Consider the following 18,922-nt stretch of genomic DNA (forward strand, 5'->3'; position numbering starts at 1 on the left):
TTTCTAATCTTAAGATAACATTGCCAATTTGTTGTATAATAATGACTCCCTCTAATTTGAGCTTCCCAATCTAGTCTTTCCCAATTTGGCTAAAGTGCCTATCTTCCTGAAATTGAGAGATAAGGGCTTAAACTTTGAAAACAGTAGGATTTCTTGTTATTGATACTCCAGAGATAGTTACCAATGGAGTAACCAATTGTATGATGAATCTATTCAACTCTTCTATCTCAGCCTTCATCCTAACTTTGACAACTTCAGGTTTTCTAGTTGTCCCTTAATTACTTCATTGGTTGACTTCCATAAGCCAACCTTGGTGTCATGTCTAGCCTCTCCAAGTTCCACTAAGTGCATGGTAAAATCATTAGTAGTTATATCTTCAATTCTTCCTTCTTCATTGGGCTTGGTTATCTCCATTTTTAGGTGCCCTATTTTTGGATCTTGCCCAAGTATAAACAAAGTTTTCTATTTCTTTACCTTGGTTAATGTTGGTCTAGAATGAACTGTAAGGGATAGGGTATCCAAGGTGGGGGCACTTTCATCTTTCCTTTTTCTCTTTCTCTTGAGAGTATCCTCTAACTAGGAATCGATGCCTATTACCTTGGAGGCCATCCCAAGTGAGTCTATGCTAAACATCTTCTTCTTGACTGGAGTGATTGTCATTGTAGTTAAAGAGAATGGATTCTTTGGGGCCTAAGAAATGAGCTTGGAAGAGCTTTGGCCTTTCTCCACCTCTGAGGTTTTCTTTGTTGCCTCATCAGATTCATTAGATTCATTGCTACTGCTCTTTTCATCTCCCAAATCTACTATCTGTATTGAGGAGCCACTTGGTTGCAAAAGTGTAGCACTTATTGGCAGAACTAGGCTATGATGAGGAGAGGGGACTAGGGTGACATGAGGAGAGGGGACTGGTGTAACATGAGGAGATGGAACTGAGGTAACAACACTATCCTTTGGGTTCTAATAACTAGGAGGGAGCCATCATGATGAGCCTTAGCTATGGGGATGCTCTTGTCTAGAGGTTGGTCACCTCCTCCTGAAGGTTGAGCTAATTCTTGAGTGATAGTTGGTGTTACACCTGGTGTAGCACTTTGGGAGAAAGACATAGTTGTAGCTACTAGAGAAGCTTGAGTGGTTGTGCCTTTACTCTGACTTCTTTTGGCAGTCCATTTGACCCATTTCCCAATCCTTTTGATGATTCAGGCCATCATAGTGTCTAAATCTTCCTGACCACCTTCATTAGGCTCTGAATTGATAAGAGTGTTTCTTAACTTAGTTAGATATGTATTACTATAAATATATTTCCCATCATCCTCCAATCCTTCAACATTAAGATTGATATTATATTTTTTTATTTGCTCTATTGTAAGCCTAGTGAAAGCATGATCTCAAATTTTAAATTCATCTTTACAATCCACCTGTTGGTGTTTGAAAACGTTACCCATTTCCAATTACCCTGATGAGAACAAGATGCATCTAGGGGCAGCTAACTCCCATTATCAACACATCCATTCAGACACCAGGCCAACTATAAGGCATGACCCTTCTTCTTCTTCAGGCTCTGCAAAACCTAGGTGGGTAGACCTGTAGATTCTTTATATGGTACTAGTTGTCAAAGCATACACTGAATCTAATATGAAGCAGATAAAACCCTCATTTCTTCTATACTCAACCAGGAATCACAAGCATGAAATAGCTAAGAACATAACTCATGAAACTGGCAAGCTAAGTGCGGGTTAACATTGAATAGCTTTCAACATAAAAGGGAAAATTGATTTAATATGTTGATATTAGCAAGACCCAAGTATGAACAACAGAACTTAATGATCCTATCTCTGACCAGTGCCTTATCTATTGGGCAATTAAATGAATCATAACCATACATCTCCTGGAAACCTCAAACGTATCTCTACATTAAGATCCCTGATCTATCTTTCACCTTGTGAATAGACATCTGCTACAGAATGAATCTCATACTCAGAAAATCCTATCATGAAATCTGCAAACCCTGTGACAAATATCAAGCAATTAAATGGTTCTTTGTTCCATAAGCAAGACATTTTAACCACATACATTTCAAAATGTAATGCAACCTAATTCATGCTCTTTGATCACAAATTAGAAGAAATAACAGAGCCATAATCAGGAGACAAGATTCAAACTGAACTTCAAACTTTTGCTGTACTTTATTTGTTTTCCTTGAAATCAAATACATGAAATGTATAGAAAATAACTCATAGATCACCTAACAGAAAAGAACTATCTACATAAAACTTAAAATGTTGTTCAATACAAGAAGAAATGCTGAAGAATGGTTTCTCAGTACAAAAACTGGAACCCTTCTCAATGAAGAAAGAAAGAAAGATATAGCCTAGAGATGAATTCCCGGATTGAAATTGAAGACGACAAGTGTCCACTTGGAATCCCATCTTGTGCAACTGAAAACCTCTTTCTTCTTTCATCCCTTCTGATCTGATTTTGTTTCATCATTAATCTGTAACAAACTTGCAAAATATCCTTGCCTAATGATGAAAAATCTTTACTTGCCAAAATATCTGATTGCCCCATGAAAAAGCCAGTTAAAATGAGTTTCTACTGAGTAAATCAGGACAAATTCGACCCTAACTGCATTTCCATTGCCTTTCAGTTGATATCCAGGTCATTATCTTGACAAAAAACAAATCTGAACTTCTTGGTATGAATATGGTTGCACTTTAAGGTACCTGATAAAAATCTCGTGTAGCTCAAACTGACTGATACCTGTGTAAAAACTGACTTCAGAATCTGAAAGTTCGTCCTCTCCCGATTCCAACGGTATATTGGAGTGCCCAATTTGGTTAAAAATTGCCCCAGATATTGCCTTTTGAAAATCTCAGTCTCTACTCAGTGGTTTGAAACATATATTTTTGTAAAATTTAAAACTTTCATATAGTTTAAACTATATAAAGTTTCAAACTTTATTAAAATGAACCTGACGTGAGATTTGAGAAAAAACAATAATAAAATATTAAAATTTGAAAAGTCTAAAATTTTTTCTCATTTTCTCTCGGGTCAAACTTCTGTTGACCAAGTGCCACGTGTCACTCTGTGATTGGCCTACATGGTTTGCATCATCCGCCACGTGTCGTCTCCTCGCTACTTCGCAATGCTTAACCAGTGAGCAGCTTCAGTTGGCGAGGTAACGCGAACCGTCAGATCTGCCACATGGCGCCATCTGGTGCGCTCCTGCCATTTGCCTGCCACATCACTGTCCATTTACTCTATTACCGCCACTTGTCACCATCTGATTCGCTGATGGAAATGCACGTGGGACCCACAATGCATACTAACCCTTGCCGGATTTTTTGAAATTTCCCGACGACTCGCTACCTCGCTAGCCGGATTTTCGAGAAATTTCCGGCTAGCGAGGTAGCGACTAGCCGGATTTCTTACTTTTCTGGCGCTTGGCTTTGCTGACGTCATCCTCAATCTGCATGCTTTTCTGGTCAAAATTTTGTTGTTCCATCCTCCAACTGGCTGGTCGACCACAAGTCCACCACAAAGCGCTGCCTTTTCTTTAATAAAACCCATTCTTCAATTCATTTTATGGTATGTGTTGCATAGTATGTATAAACTATAGACTTCAATCGTGAGCCGCATGTGGGATTAAAAGTTTGAATGGAGGCGTCTTTGACCTGCGTTCTTGCTCATAGGCTTCCAGCTCAATAGCATGGTCTTCATTCTTTATGAATTTAACCAATGGGAGATTCGGCTTGATACCTCTGTTAATGGTGTTTTCTCTGCTGAAAGTGCGGATGCTTCATTGATATTGAATGCGTGAGGACTTTCTTCTGGTTAGTGCAGACCTCTGTCTTTGCAACTGACTCGTTTTTGCCTTTAAACATGTGGAGAGTCAGCACTGGGTTTGTTTCAACGTGTCTGGTCTTGTATCCTTGCTGCCAGCTTTCTTTTCTTAGCGCGAAATGCCAAATTTGCAGCTCATTTCATGCGCTGATTCCCATTTTCAGAGAGCTCCCTGCAAAACGTGAGACACCAATCTGTTCTCTCTCTCTCCGCATGGAATGCTACAGATGTTTGAAGTCTCCTTGTTTTTTTTTAAAATTATAAATATTTGAGACAAATAACATTTGAGAATCCATCTACGTTGTATCATAAATATATGATATTGAAATTTGAAAGGAATGTATAATTCTCAAATGTAATGGCTTGCATAAATGCCAATGTTTTTCAAAATGAAATTATATTTAAAACCAAATAGTAGAAGACTATTTCAATCACTTCTGCACCACTGCGGAATTTGTGTCAGGAGGCCTGCCAGCTAGCCTTAAAACTTGATTCAATCAAGTAACCAAGCCACGAGAATCAACATGAGTGTTCAATCCTACACGCTCTACCATACTGCAAATTTTCATCCCATGACGAATTCCCAGTGAAGAGATTTTAATTGCCGAACATCCATACTTCAAATATCCTGCAGGCAGACAATGTTAAAAAACATAAACTGGGCTCGGATTCGGCATCATAAACTAGGTTATTGATCACTTGGGTTTCTGAAAATTGGGATATAGGTTCTTTGCCATGAGGAGAATGGAATTCTATAGTTTGGGCTCTTGACGAATCACCGGGCACATTTGGCGAATTTCCGAAAATAGGCACTTGGAAATTTTAACTGGCAAATGTGTCAAAAAGTGATTTTTGGCAAATGTACGGACATAAGAAAGTATGCAAATGGATTCATCATGACTTAAGAATTGGCATACTTCAAGGATTTCTAGGACACAACACAATGGTACAATCCATTTAGGCTAGCCAATCACAGGATCAAAGTTATAACACGCCGAACAGGGGTACGGATCAATCTGGATACCTTAGCCGTAACAAAACAAATGCAAACTGGGTTTTTGATCATGTTAGCAAACTGATCAAATGGATTTGACATGATCTCAAAATTGGAATATATGAAGTGTCTTACCCCTAGAACATAATGTAAAAAGAATTTTTTCACTTGGGTCAACTGGGTCAAAGATATGACTGGTCGAACAGGGCTTCCCAGAATTGTGAACAACTAGTTAAATGCACAAAACAGTAAATGACCAACTTTGTGGGGTGCAAAACCTAGTCAAAAGGATTCGAAATGACTTGAAAATTGAAACATAGGTTCTCTATTAAGGAAACTAAACATCCCCAAAGTGACTAGTCATGAAACAGTCCTGGGTAAAAGATATTCAGATGCAAACTGGGCCTCTGATCGCTATTTGACACTTGGGCAGGATTGCAAATTTTGACACTAGCTCAAAATGGGACTTCACAGAATGGTTCGAAATGTCAGTTTAACTTCATAGAACACATAGATGCACTAAATGAAAGGTGTTAGAAACATTAAACACCTCTTAGGCCTCAGACTAACAACTGGGTACAATCTCATTTAAAAGCATTTATAGGGCTAATTTTTCTCAACAGGGTTCAAAATTGACCATGCAAATTTTAGCGCCAACACCACCCAATAGTCTTCAATAGTGGTAATGTGTTTGATCACACTCCCAATCTGCAACACATCCCTAGCATATCCATTTGGATCAAACATAGGTCTCAAGACCTCATACATATCCAATTTGTAATTCATTTTGAACACTTTGAGCATATTCTTTGCATTAGATCATGACTCACAACTATAAGCTCCTACTTTCATAGGGAACTCATATCCCTTCTTCTTCAAGCTTTCGCATAGCACATTCACCTAGATTGCCTGCCTCACAATATCTATCAGCATGATCATGTCACACAAATACCTGGGTAGCTTCAAGAAGAATCCATCAAAAGCTGCAAGATGCAAATATGATGAAGATGAGAACTATATAAAATAGCTTCCAAATTGACTAATAACCATCATTACCTCTGGACTGAATCTCCTCTCCAGGCATCCTTGGAGTTCCCTGCAAATTCTTATTGTGAATGCATCATTAACTTTGACATACTCTGCGTAACTATTTTGCAATTGTAAACATGGATAGAACTCATAACACTTCACATCATTAGGGAAATTTTCTATTCTTGGAAAGCCCAACCATAACTGTAGAGATGCTATCATGTAAATTAGTAAGGAAGACATATAGAAAGTATTGTAGAACTTTGTGACACTAAGAACCTTGGAAAGATTTTCACTTATCTCATGAGCCCAATCAATATATTATGTATCTAAACAAATAACTTGTACTAGAAAGAAATACTATTTAACAAAATTTAGAGCTTCTACCTCACCTTTTAGTCTGTGCAGGAGAACCATAATATCTATGATCTCAGGTTTGAGATTAGTACCAGATAGAGTTTTGGGGACCTTAGTCTTGGTGCTTCATGGATTTTGAAACTAGGATTGCATAATTTCCTTCCTCCATACCATCTTGTTTGTAGAGAACTCAAAGATTGCTCCTCCTACTATCAAGTCTTAAAACTCCTCCCATTTTAGAACTTAGAGGCAATTCACCACAGTTTACTTATTAATGGAGATTAATACTGTATGATCAGGTAACACAATCTATCTGGTATCCAGATTGTAGTGATTTATGCATTTATAAATCAATTCTGGAGCTTGGACTACCACCAGGAAACTAGCTACCTCGACTAGTCCACTTCCTTGGAGCTTCTTAGTTATGGGATGAATCGGCTCCGACTTCAGCCTCCTTTGGAAATCTTGCATATCATAAAAATAGAGTGAAGTATCCGTGAAATTCTGTAATGTGGACTTGATTCTGTTGAGCCCATTAAAACCCACAAACTTGGGTGCCATTTTGTCTGAGAATGAAGTAAATTGAACTTTTGAATCTAGATGGAGAATAGGATATTGAATTTGCAAATACAAACTATTTGAAAGCATTGTGCAATTTAACAAAATAATAGTTCAAGAGAAAGCGGTAGTTTGAATAACTGTTATGTTTCCATCTATATAGGAGTCTCAATTCATCCGTTGATCTTTAGGATTTGCACCACATGAATAAATTAAAGGATAAATACATTGAAACAATAAATGTGCAAGCTCTAATGGATATTTAGGTGTCTTTTCATTATTTTTGTTAGCCCAACGGTAACTTTTCTTTCTTTCATACTTTTTCATTTTTCATTAAGTTTTAGAGAATTGTGAACAGAGTACCCCGTAAGGAAATATCTGCCGAATTAAATTCTACACAATATACCTTTCCCACAATGGTTAGATTATTTCCATTACCATTTTATGATGTTTTGTGTGTAATTTGTGGGCCCAATCCACCTACAAAGTTGATTTTCTCTTGAATGTGGAAAATCGTCCTCATGGGTTGAAAACCCATTGAGGAGAAGACAATTCTCATTTTTCCATCTAGGCTTTCCTTTAAACTTTTTCTTTTGAGTTAATATTGTCCTTTAAACTAGTAGTAGATCTCTACTCTACAAATCAGATTTCTGAATGAGATTCCTTTAATGTTAAATGATCACCTTATTGTGATGGATAAGACTTTGCTTTTCCTTATATTGCTTTGAGCCTTTGTCTTCTAATTCACACTCATACAACTTCTTAATTGTTACACATATTATTTTGGATCGCACAAGATATATTACATATATGCCAATCAAAATAATCACCTTTTGGAGTTGGCTACAACATCATATTCAACAATCTTCACCAAGTTTAAAAACTACTTAAACTTAGGTTTTGAAGACCACTTGAGTGATATTATGACACTAGACAACTTGGAAAGCTCTAGCACTTAGTTGACACTGGTACATGGTCCATATTGATCACTCAAGAGTAGTCATGAACTTGGTTAGCATTAATGACTCAACAAACATTGGATAATTGAGTTGACACTAAAGGACTTAGTTGACACTATAGCTCAGTCAACACTACCTTCCTTTTGCTTGGTTAACACAACTAGCTTGATAGACACTATTAGCTTGATTAACACAACTTCCTAGTTGGTTTACATTATGAAGCTTGGCTTACACTACTTTCTACTTGTGAAGCTTGGCTTACACTACTTTCTTCTTGTGAAGCTTAGTATATTCTATAACCAACCAAATGATTAAGTGTTTAGGAACTAATTAAAAAATAATTTGACCATAAGGTCAACATTTATGATGTCTTCTCACATATTTTTCTAACACACATAGTTTCCTTCTTGGTTCTTCTTCAAGTTCATCTAGAAAAATAATCTCAAGCTCATTTCCTCTTCCTTATTTAGGTACTAGTTTAGGTTTTGAATGCTCAACATTCACTATCTAATGGTCAATAATTCCTATCTATGACTCAACAACTATAGTCTATTTCTTGATACCCACTCTTTGCTTCTTAGCATTTTGCATTTGCACTCCATCATTTCTAGTCTGATGGGAACTTGGAGCTAGACTTGTTTATTCACTTTAAGTACTAGGACCATCATTGTCCACATAGATGAATATACTATAGTCTTTAGGTTCTTCATTAAATGAAGTATCATCTCTTTTTGCAAACTCATCAAATCTCATATTTGCACTTTCCACAACTTTGTTAGTGTTAGAATGTAAACACTTATAAGCTTTGATTTTAGTGGAATAACCTAGGAATATGCCTTCGTTACTTTTTGCATCAAGCTTTCCATTCTTACAATCTTTCAGTATACAACATCTAATATCAATTTTTTTTAAATGTTTAACATTGGGAGCATAACCATACCATAGTTCAAAAGATGTAGAATTTGTACCTTTCTTGACTTGAACTCTATTCAGGATGTTGGTGTTTTAAAACATTGTGCTACTTCGCATCTACAACATACCCTTTCAGACATCGGGCCAACTATAAGGTTAGACCCTTCTTCTACTTCATGCTTTGCAAAACCTAGGTAGGTGTAACTTAGATTCATTCATATGGTACTAGTTGTTCAAAAGCATAAACTCAAATCTAAACAAAGCAGATAAAACCCTTATTTCTCCTATACTCATGCAATGACATAGATGAATAGTAGAAAATTAAAAATCCTATGAAATCCACAATTAGAGTGAGGGCATCCTTTCAACTCTTAAACAAAAAGGGAAATGGATGATTATAAATTTGATTTGAGCTAATCTTCAACTATGCAATAGCAAGAACAAATTAATCCTATAGCTGATTAGTGCCTTATCTATTGGCAGTTCCATAAATCACACACATACATTTTCCATATATCAAGATACTAGATCTATCCTATCACTTTGTGAATTAGACATTGGTGTTCATAAAGACCTCATTCTCATGAAATATCATTCTTAAATAACCAACAACCCTATCCAATACATCAAGCATTAACTTGGTTCTTTGTTCCAACAACAAAACATACAAGACATACAACCTTAAGGGGATGCAAAAGGGGCTAAGTTCTTTATCCTTGAACTACAAAACATTGTAAATTATAGAGTTAGGAGATGAAAATTAGAATGAAAATAAGAAGTTTTCTACTCATTTTATTCATTCATTTGAAACTATACATTTAAGATGCATGTAAATAACTCTTGAAACCACTAAATAGATCAAAACTATTTATATTAGCACTAGTACATTTGGGCTCATTTTTTGACCATTATTGTTTGAAATTTTGACCCGAGTTGGTCAAAATTTGGACCAACCAATTGGTCAAAAATTTTCTCATTGAAATTTTGACCAACTTACTGGTTGGTCAAAATTTTGACCAATACATTGGTCAAAAACTTTTAAAATTGTTGGCACAATTTCTACCAAGCATTGGTCAAAATTTTGACCAATGCTGGTAGAAAACTACACAACATTGGTCAAAATTTTGACCAATGCTTGGTGGAAAACTACCAAGCAATGGTCAAAATTTTGACCAATGCTTGGTAGAAAATTGCCAAGCATTACTCAAAATTTTGAATTTTTTTTTGAGGCATTCCATAAAATAGTTCATATGCCTTGCCTATGATTTGACATTTTGCATGCATCATGCACTCTCTCATCTAATTGATGGATTATAGGGAGTGATATGAAATGATGATGCTAAAAAATAGTGGAAATTTGATATTCTAATGCAAGTTCATTTTGGATTTAATTATGTGCATTTTTTAGCATCATCATTTCAGATCACTCTCTGTAATCCATCAGCTGGATGAGAGAGTTTAGGATGCATGCAAAATGTCAAATCATAGGCAAGGCATGTGAACTATTTTATGGAATGCCTCAAAGAAATGTCATAAACTATATATAGAATTCACTCTGATTATAGTTGTAAACTATATTGAGAAAATCAAAATAAATAGAATAAATGCATCATGTGAATTATGAATAGTAAAGGAAATGAATTTGTTTAGATATTGTCAAACTTCATAGCCTAAGTAAGGATTCACAAAAGAAATCCTTATCTGACTCAGGAGCACTGTGCCAGCCGTACATTTGAATTATGGTTGTTTCTATGCTAGAAAAAAAACTAGATCAATCTAAACTTGAAACAAATCTTATATACAAATTTGAAATTTAGCATTAGCTTTAGCGGGGGGATATCTCAAAATTGATTAGAAAATAAACCCTGATAAGACCTCCAAAAAAGCCTATGCATTAATATTTAAAAATTAAAATCCTAAACAATGGGCCTATTATAATATGACATAGAAGAAATGTTTAACTTCAAGTGTAAAATTCCTCTAATGACATTGTTAAACGTAATGGACAGTTAACTACTATTTAACAAGAAAGGGCTTATGTTAAAATAATGCACAATGAAACACAACAAAAACCATGATTTACAAATATACTACTTACATTTTGCATTGTTATAGTACTCGCATTCCTTATCATCACTAGCCTCATTGATCTTGTGTGAAATGATGAATGAGAAAAAATGTAATGTAAATCTGAACCCATACCCCAAACTAGTCATATAGAGCATAAACTTAAAACAAGGCAATACAAAGATCAAGCTTTGCATTTCTCTTTAAAGGTGTAGATATCAAAATCCTAGTAATGGAAACACTGGAGCTAAGGATGGAGAATACAACTATAACATCATGAAAAGTAAGGGCATTCCATCTAGTGGTCTAGAGTACACAAGAATACAATAAATTTATGTGAAAAAAAATTCAATGTACTTCAATACAACAGATGAACCACTTTCTTTTGATAGATAAAGGCACCTTGGACAATTTTCTTTAGAAGGTAAAAGAAGCTATGAAAACAGAGTATGACTCATCCCACAAAGTGAATAGCTCATTACATCAGTGAGAAAAGTTTCTTTGTAGTGCCTGCCCCTAGGTCGCATTTTGTTATCATTACAAAACTCTTCCGAGATGGCAATTTTTTTGTGGGATGGAACATTCGAGTTCAACACTCTACCTATATATAGATGAACATTGGCCAATTATAATTATATGTAACCAAAACTAAATATGTTACACATTGAAAAAGACAACAAGATAATGGTGCTTATTTTTTCCATGAACATGAATTGTAGGTATAGGTATACAAAGGAGAGCATATGAATGATTCGGATTTGCATATGTATACATATACATGTATATATACTTATGGGAGATAGTTTATATATATATATATATATATATATATATATATATATATATATATATATATATATATATATATATATATATATATATATATATATATATAGACATACATACATATATACATATATGGAAACATACATTTAAACATATATATCTACATAAATACAATTGTAAATATATATATATACATATATAAATCTGCATACATACATACATACATACACACACACACACACACATATATACATATGTATATACATTTATGTATATATATATGTATATATATATATATGTATATACATATATGTATATGTATATGTATATGTATGTATGTATATACATATACATATACATATACATATATGTATATACATATATATATATATATATACATATATATATACATATATGTATATACATATATATATATACATACATACATACATACATACATATATATATATATATATATATATATATATAGATATATATATATGTATGTATGTATGTATATATATATATATATATATATAGATATATATATGAGATTAACTTGCACCAGTGATTAATAGTGATTAACTTGCACCATAGACTGATGATCTTAATCTTTGTTGTGGGCTATGGACTGGGAAATTTGTCATTTGGAGAGAAGGTTTCCATCATGGCAGCAATGCATAAAATATCTCAAGGTAAAATGATATAAGCTACTTGAGCTCAAAGTTCTGTAGTCCATAGACCAAGAGGCAAGGAAAGAGCTCACACCTTTGAAACTAAGAAAGAAAGCTGCTCAATTTGCCAAGAAAACTATTGATGCTCAAAGGAAATCATTTAGGAGATACAAAATATGGGGAGAGTGGGACAATCCCTATTTGACACTTGCTCTAGAGTGTGAAGTTGCACAGATTGAAGTATTTGGGCAAATGTTTTTTTAGGAAAATTTTTGACCAACACGGTAAATTGCGATGGCACTCAAAGAACCAAGGAGGTTTATCACACCCATGAGAAGAAGACCTTACAAAATAAATTAAGGGTCTTGCCATCTATTAGAAAATCTTGATCATGAAACCAAATGGAAAAGATGCCAATGGAGAAACACAAGCTTTACACAAAAGCACGTGACAAAACAAGATCCAAGACACACACACACAACCTAGAGCTCCCAAATGTTGCAACATATATTAAATGGAAAGCATCTAAAAAAGAAACCCTCAAGAAGAAAACCATGCAACTGGAAAAATATGCTCAGGATTGAAGTAGAGACTTTGAGTAGCATAACGACTATAAGGAATTCAGTCTTAACATGAAACTTAGTAAATTAGTTGCTAATTTATTCAGCTAACTATCTAGGAGAATGAAAGAAACTTGCAAATTAACTATAATTTATAATAGTAGGCCATCTAAGAGAACTAAAGAGAGACTTGTAATTTAATTTAAGTTATGGTATTTAGTATTCCAACTGATAGATTGGACTTGTGAAGATATACTAGTAATATGATCTAAGGTATCTAATGTTTGTGAGGCCTCACCTGATCCATTATAGTGAAGATGACATAATTGCATTATGATACTTCTAATTTGATATTTTGACATACTTTTGAGACAATAGGGTTATGTTATTTTAATATCTACATCCACATTTATGCTTGCACATTAAGAACTAAATGATAATTCTATGACAAGGTCACATAAGCATACATCCCCTCTTGAGATACACTATTAGAAGAGCCCAATTTAAACACTAGGAGCCTAACCCATTATGTTTCAACTTATGTAATACTACAACCTTGTCTATGATGTTTAAGTACACCCACTTGGGAGAGAGTTTTAGGATGGATCACCATCATGTTGATTTTCGAATTCAAGCTTGTCAGGAATTTTAGGGGGCCTAAATGGGATCCTCAAGTGTCATTTTATTGAAAATAAGCCACCCTAATGGTAGTATAACATGTTAGGGGCCTAAATTCAACCATTTTAGTGATTAGCTAGCTTAGGGGACCCCTTAAACAATGCCCTCTTGAATCAATTCGAAATTTGGAGTTTCCCCATGAGTGTACCCTGACCATCCCACTTGGTCAACTTTCTTATTTTGGAGGGGCAACAATGTAAGAAAAGGAGGCTTGATGTTCCTTGCTAAAATAGTTAGTGAGAAGGCCTTATTAGGGAGCCTTGGCCAAATTAGTGGGTTGTTCACCCACTCTCTAAGTTTAGAGACAGTTAGGGTTGGAAAAGGACTAAGGGAGCTTTAAAAAAATATCATTGCCTTAGCTTGGATCAAGGTTGGTGTTTGAAACCATATGCATTTTCTTTATTTTGGTATTGCATAGTAAATCTGCAAGCATGGAGCATTTGTTATGGGATCTTGTATTGTGTTGTGAATCTATGGATGGTAGATTCTAGTATTAGAGCCAGGTTATGAAACATTGGGCATTAATGGGTCCATGAACGAATGAATTGACAAGTTCCTTGCCACCTAGATTGATATGTATGATGATTGTGATTCTCAGAAGGCAGTCAATCAAGGGCCAATGAGTCTTTGAAACTTGATATATGTACTCTTAGTCACAATAGATAGACTTGTAAGAAAACCCTAGCCTAATTCTAGTATGAACTCCTTAGCTGATTATCATTGTTATTGGGAAATCTCTATTGTATAATTTTAATGTTGTCAATTTTATTTTTTGTAGTTGTGTTTTTGCCCTGAAAATTTGGGCATGACAATGTTTCAAAGATTTTTTTATAAAACTTGAGTGAACACTTTGATTTAAGCTTGACTCATCATCTCTAGTGGGCATCTATTCAATGGGATTCCAAGTGGTGAAGCAGTGGCAGATGAAGATCTAGATCTCCAAGTAATTATCTTGCAGTCAGTGGCTTTGGTATCAATCCCAATGACTACAATCAACATTCTCACATTCATCAATCTCTCATCATTTTGATGCATCCTATAGTCAAATATAGAGATCACAACTATTCCTAGTAATATAATAATAGAAATTCAATATCTATACTTAAAGACATAAACATAGAATACTTATCTCTTCTAAGTTTATGCAATGATTGCCATATATAGAATAATAAAATTGTTATCATATATAGAGTTTCCAACACAAACATGCATAAAACACCTAATATTCAAGCAAGTATCTCTCACTACTCACCAACACTAGCAACTCTCAGGCAAGTGGCTCTGTCAACTACATCTTGTTGCCATTCCAAAATAACAATGCTAGAAATAATATATGTGAGTACTTTTTCCAACTACAAGCTACTTTCACACAAAAAAATAATATATGTGATTTTACTAGTACATTTGATCTTATTTTTGGACCAAAATTTTTGACCATCTATTCAAATGTTTTAGATTGGTTGGAATATGGAAGGAAAAATATATTTTAAAAAAAAAATCCATGCCCGTGTTGGTTGAAATTTGCTAGATTTTTTATGCTATTGCATTCAATTCCATGGACAATTCCTAGAAACACTGCTATTGCAGTCAATGGTCAACTTCTTTATTCAGTCATCCACGTAAAATGAAAAAAGGTTTTCTATTTAATTTTTTTGTTTTCATGGAGTGCGTGAAGGAGCTAGAGCATGCAATTTTGTTGTTGTTGAATTTTAGCATCTGTCAAAGTAATTATCTGACTCACACATACATACCTATGTATATATATATGTATTTATATATGTATATGCATACATATATACACACATATATGTATACATATCAGTTGAGTATATTTGATACCTTTGATTATAGTAGGCTTGTTAAAGACACTTGCTATACTATTGATCTGCATATGTATACATATATAGGTATATATACTTCTGGGAGATAGTTTGTATATATATATATATATATATATATATATATATATATATATATATATATATATATATATATATATATATATATATATATATATATATATATATATATATATATATATATATATATATATAGACATACATACATATATACATGTATGGAAATATACATTTAAACATATATATCTACATAAATACAATTGTAAAAAAAAAAAAAAAAAAAAAAAAAAAAAAAATATATATATATATATATATATATATATATATATATATATATATATATATATATATATATATATATATATATATATATATATATATATATATATATATATATATATATATATATATATATATATATAAATAAATATATATATATATATATATTTATACATATATACATATATAAATCTCTATACACATACATACATACATACATACATACATACATACACATATATAACTGATTGGGTTTCTAATCTCGACTTGGTCAACATTGTTGATTTAAGGTTGCTTCTTTTGGCCTTGCACTTTCTTCTTTGTGGGTTTTTTTAAAACACAACTCTACATCCATCCCCAGTTTCAAGCGATTTGGCAATGCATCTATTTGCTACAAAAAACAATACCCATTTCTTGTTTTAGTTTATGATAGGTCTTGCTCAACTCTTTCATTTGGAGAGAAGGTTTCTGTCATGGTAGCAATGCATAAAATATCTCAAGGTGTATATATATATATATATGCATTGATACATATATACATACATACATATGTAGATATGTACATATAAGTATATATGTTTAAAGACATATATAACATGTGTGTTTATATTCAAGAAAATGCAATTGGTAGGTATAAAGCTAAATCACACAACCTTTGCTAGCATTATTGCTGCCTGTGCCAAAACAAGAGCTTTGGATGGTGCAGATGCTATTGACATGCCCATGATACTTAGTTTGGATTTTTTAATTATGCAGATTGTATTTGTTGAAAAAAATCTAGTTTGTCATTTTTAGGATACTGCTCTTGTTGAACCTTTAATTGTTCTTGATGTGCTCAGCTTGGAGAATTTTTGAAATCTTTGAGTTGTAATTTGGGGACTCTAATGGAAAAAATACTTCTTCAGGGTTTTTGAAATACATACCAAACCTAAGCCATTGGCAATAAACAAACCCTCGTCAATTCTGCAAAGTGCTTCTTAGAGTTCAATTAAAGTGCTTCTCTCATTGATAAAGAAAGTTCACTCCATAAAGCCCAACACATCTCACTGAACCAATAAATCTTGAGTCAGTACCATCTTTCCCTAAACAAGAAGGCTTAAAGTGTGTCTAGTAATGAACTTATAGAAATCTCATAGCAATCCAACCCTGTCTACATTTTTTTGATAATAACAAACTAGATGTCAATGGAAACTTTGATACCACTGTCATTTCTCAAAATACCATTGAAAATTGAAGAAGCCCAACCCATAAGAGAATAATTATACCTAAAATGCTCAGCTTTTGTAATCTGAGGGTGGGAAGCAAAGGATTTATGATTTACCTTGAGACATTCTCTGGCCATGTCTGAAGAACTTACCACTAAAATAGGGTGGCTACCAAATTTGAGATGCATAATAGGGCCATAGATCGATGAAAGTGAGTGCAGAATATAATGAATTGGCCTACTTTTATCTTTGAGAAGATGAAGGTTTCCAATCATAGGAATAGCTCTAGGGCTTGGAGGGAGACGACTCCTATAATTTCTAAGGCTTTTTAGTAGAATTATGGTACATTAGTTTTTAAAATTGCTATTTTATGCTCATTATCTCCCTTAGAGAATGAAAAAACAACCATGCAAACCTATTTTAGCATTTCCTCATCATCTTATATTTCAAGAATGGGTTTTAGGCTTTGAAGAAACTTAATTGTCTTGTAAATGGCTCCTGTTGTGAAATTTAACATCAGAAACATGACATCTTAAAAGAAGAGAAATTGACCTTTTTGGTGATGCTAGTATTAAATTTGTAGATTGGTGGTTGCATTTCATTGAAAGAGATTCCATCTGAGCACAACACTTTAGCATCTACAAGATGGGGTAATGCCCAAATTGCCTACTATTGTAGATATTTATAGGGAGTTTCCAAATGCTTCACAACCTCAGGGGTTACTTCACATTCAATCAAAATGAATATCTTTTTCTTTCTTAGATATCTTAATATGGGAGCAACATGAATTTGAAGTTGGGGTTGATCTATTCTACTAAGATGATCAACCAAATGAGTTACAATTTGTTTGTTCATATCTTCATTTTTTAAGTTTTATAGTTTTGGGAGCTAAATCAAAGTTGCAAATTGTCTTTCTAGGTCACAATTGAAAATTTCATATATAGTTGATAGCGAATGAAAACCCAATTCAGCCACCCTATTATAAACTTCTCAGTGATTGAAATTAGTTCACAAATCAAATTATACCTCATTTTATTCTTCCATGAATAAGGAATTTGTATTTGAAATACGAAATTCTTGCACATGGTTATCTATCCTTAGACTCATCATATTTGTTGAATGATGATTGGAGATTTTTAATTTCTATAGCTCATCATGGTGTGATCAGATTAGATCTAAAAAATCACTCATCTAATCATGAAATAAAAATAGAGGATAAGATGGTAAAAATCACTTATCCCTACACATGCCCAATATTTAGCCACCATTCAAAATATAGTCTAGATACTTAGCCTCTATAGTATTGCAAAAAATAAATTGGATAGCATAATAATGGCTATGTTACTAGAGAGGAGACATTCTTACAACATCATCTCATTGTGAATCATCATTGTTGCCTTCCTCCTTTTTCCTAGAGAGAGAATAAGATACCATGAAAAACATCCTAGTGAAGAGGACGCCCAAATTGAAAAGTACAAACATGGGATAGTTTATTTGGAGTCCAATGAATCTGTTATGGCTTTTGTAGAATGGATTTGTGCCTAAAATGTTCAGTGATTTTAGGAGCTCCTTTATATTCTCATCATGGTTAGTACCCAAATTGCTCATCATTAGTGCTAGAGACAACAATATTGAAATAACTCATCTAAGATTTACCCACTTAAAGATCGAGGGGTTTTAATTCTAAATTGAGGGCAAAGGAATACAATGACATTGACAAACATGGAAATTGCTATGAAGATAATGATAGCAATGAAGGCTATGATAATTATAGAAAGATTGAAAAGCATTTTGGCTCCCCTAAAATTGAGTGTGGGGATGCCTAGTTGGACACCATCATCTTTGTATTCATGGCTGCTTGGAAAAAGTGTGATTATTGACAACATTTTGTTATTTTACTACAAAATACATCACTAAGAATTAGTCACAAATTATTTCTTGTAAGTATCATTACCATTTTCAAAAAGTAGGATTGAACAAAATATTATTTTCCCATCTAAAATTTGTGAGATATAAAGCTCTAAAATAGCTTTAGCTCCTGCAGCTCCTGCACTCCAAATGGAATGCCTGAGTAGCTCCCGCGTGCACTCTGTGAAACATAACAATAAACCCTAACTTGTCGCTTATTTTTTTAACATTTTAAGCTTTTGTTGGTCAAAATTTCA

This window comes from Cupressus sempervirens, chromosome 5 (assembly GCF_028749045.1).
Source record: "Cupressus sempervirens isolate cs-2001-9-10 chromosome 5, ASM2874904v1, whole genome shotgun sequence".
NCBI lineage: Eukaryota > Viridiplantae > Streptophyta > Pinopsida > Cupressales > Cupressaceae > Cupressus > Cupressus sempervirens.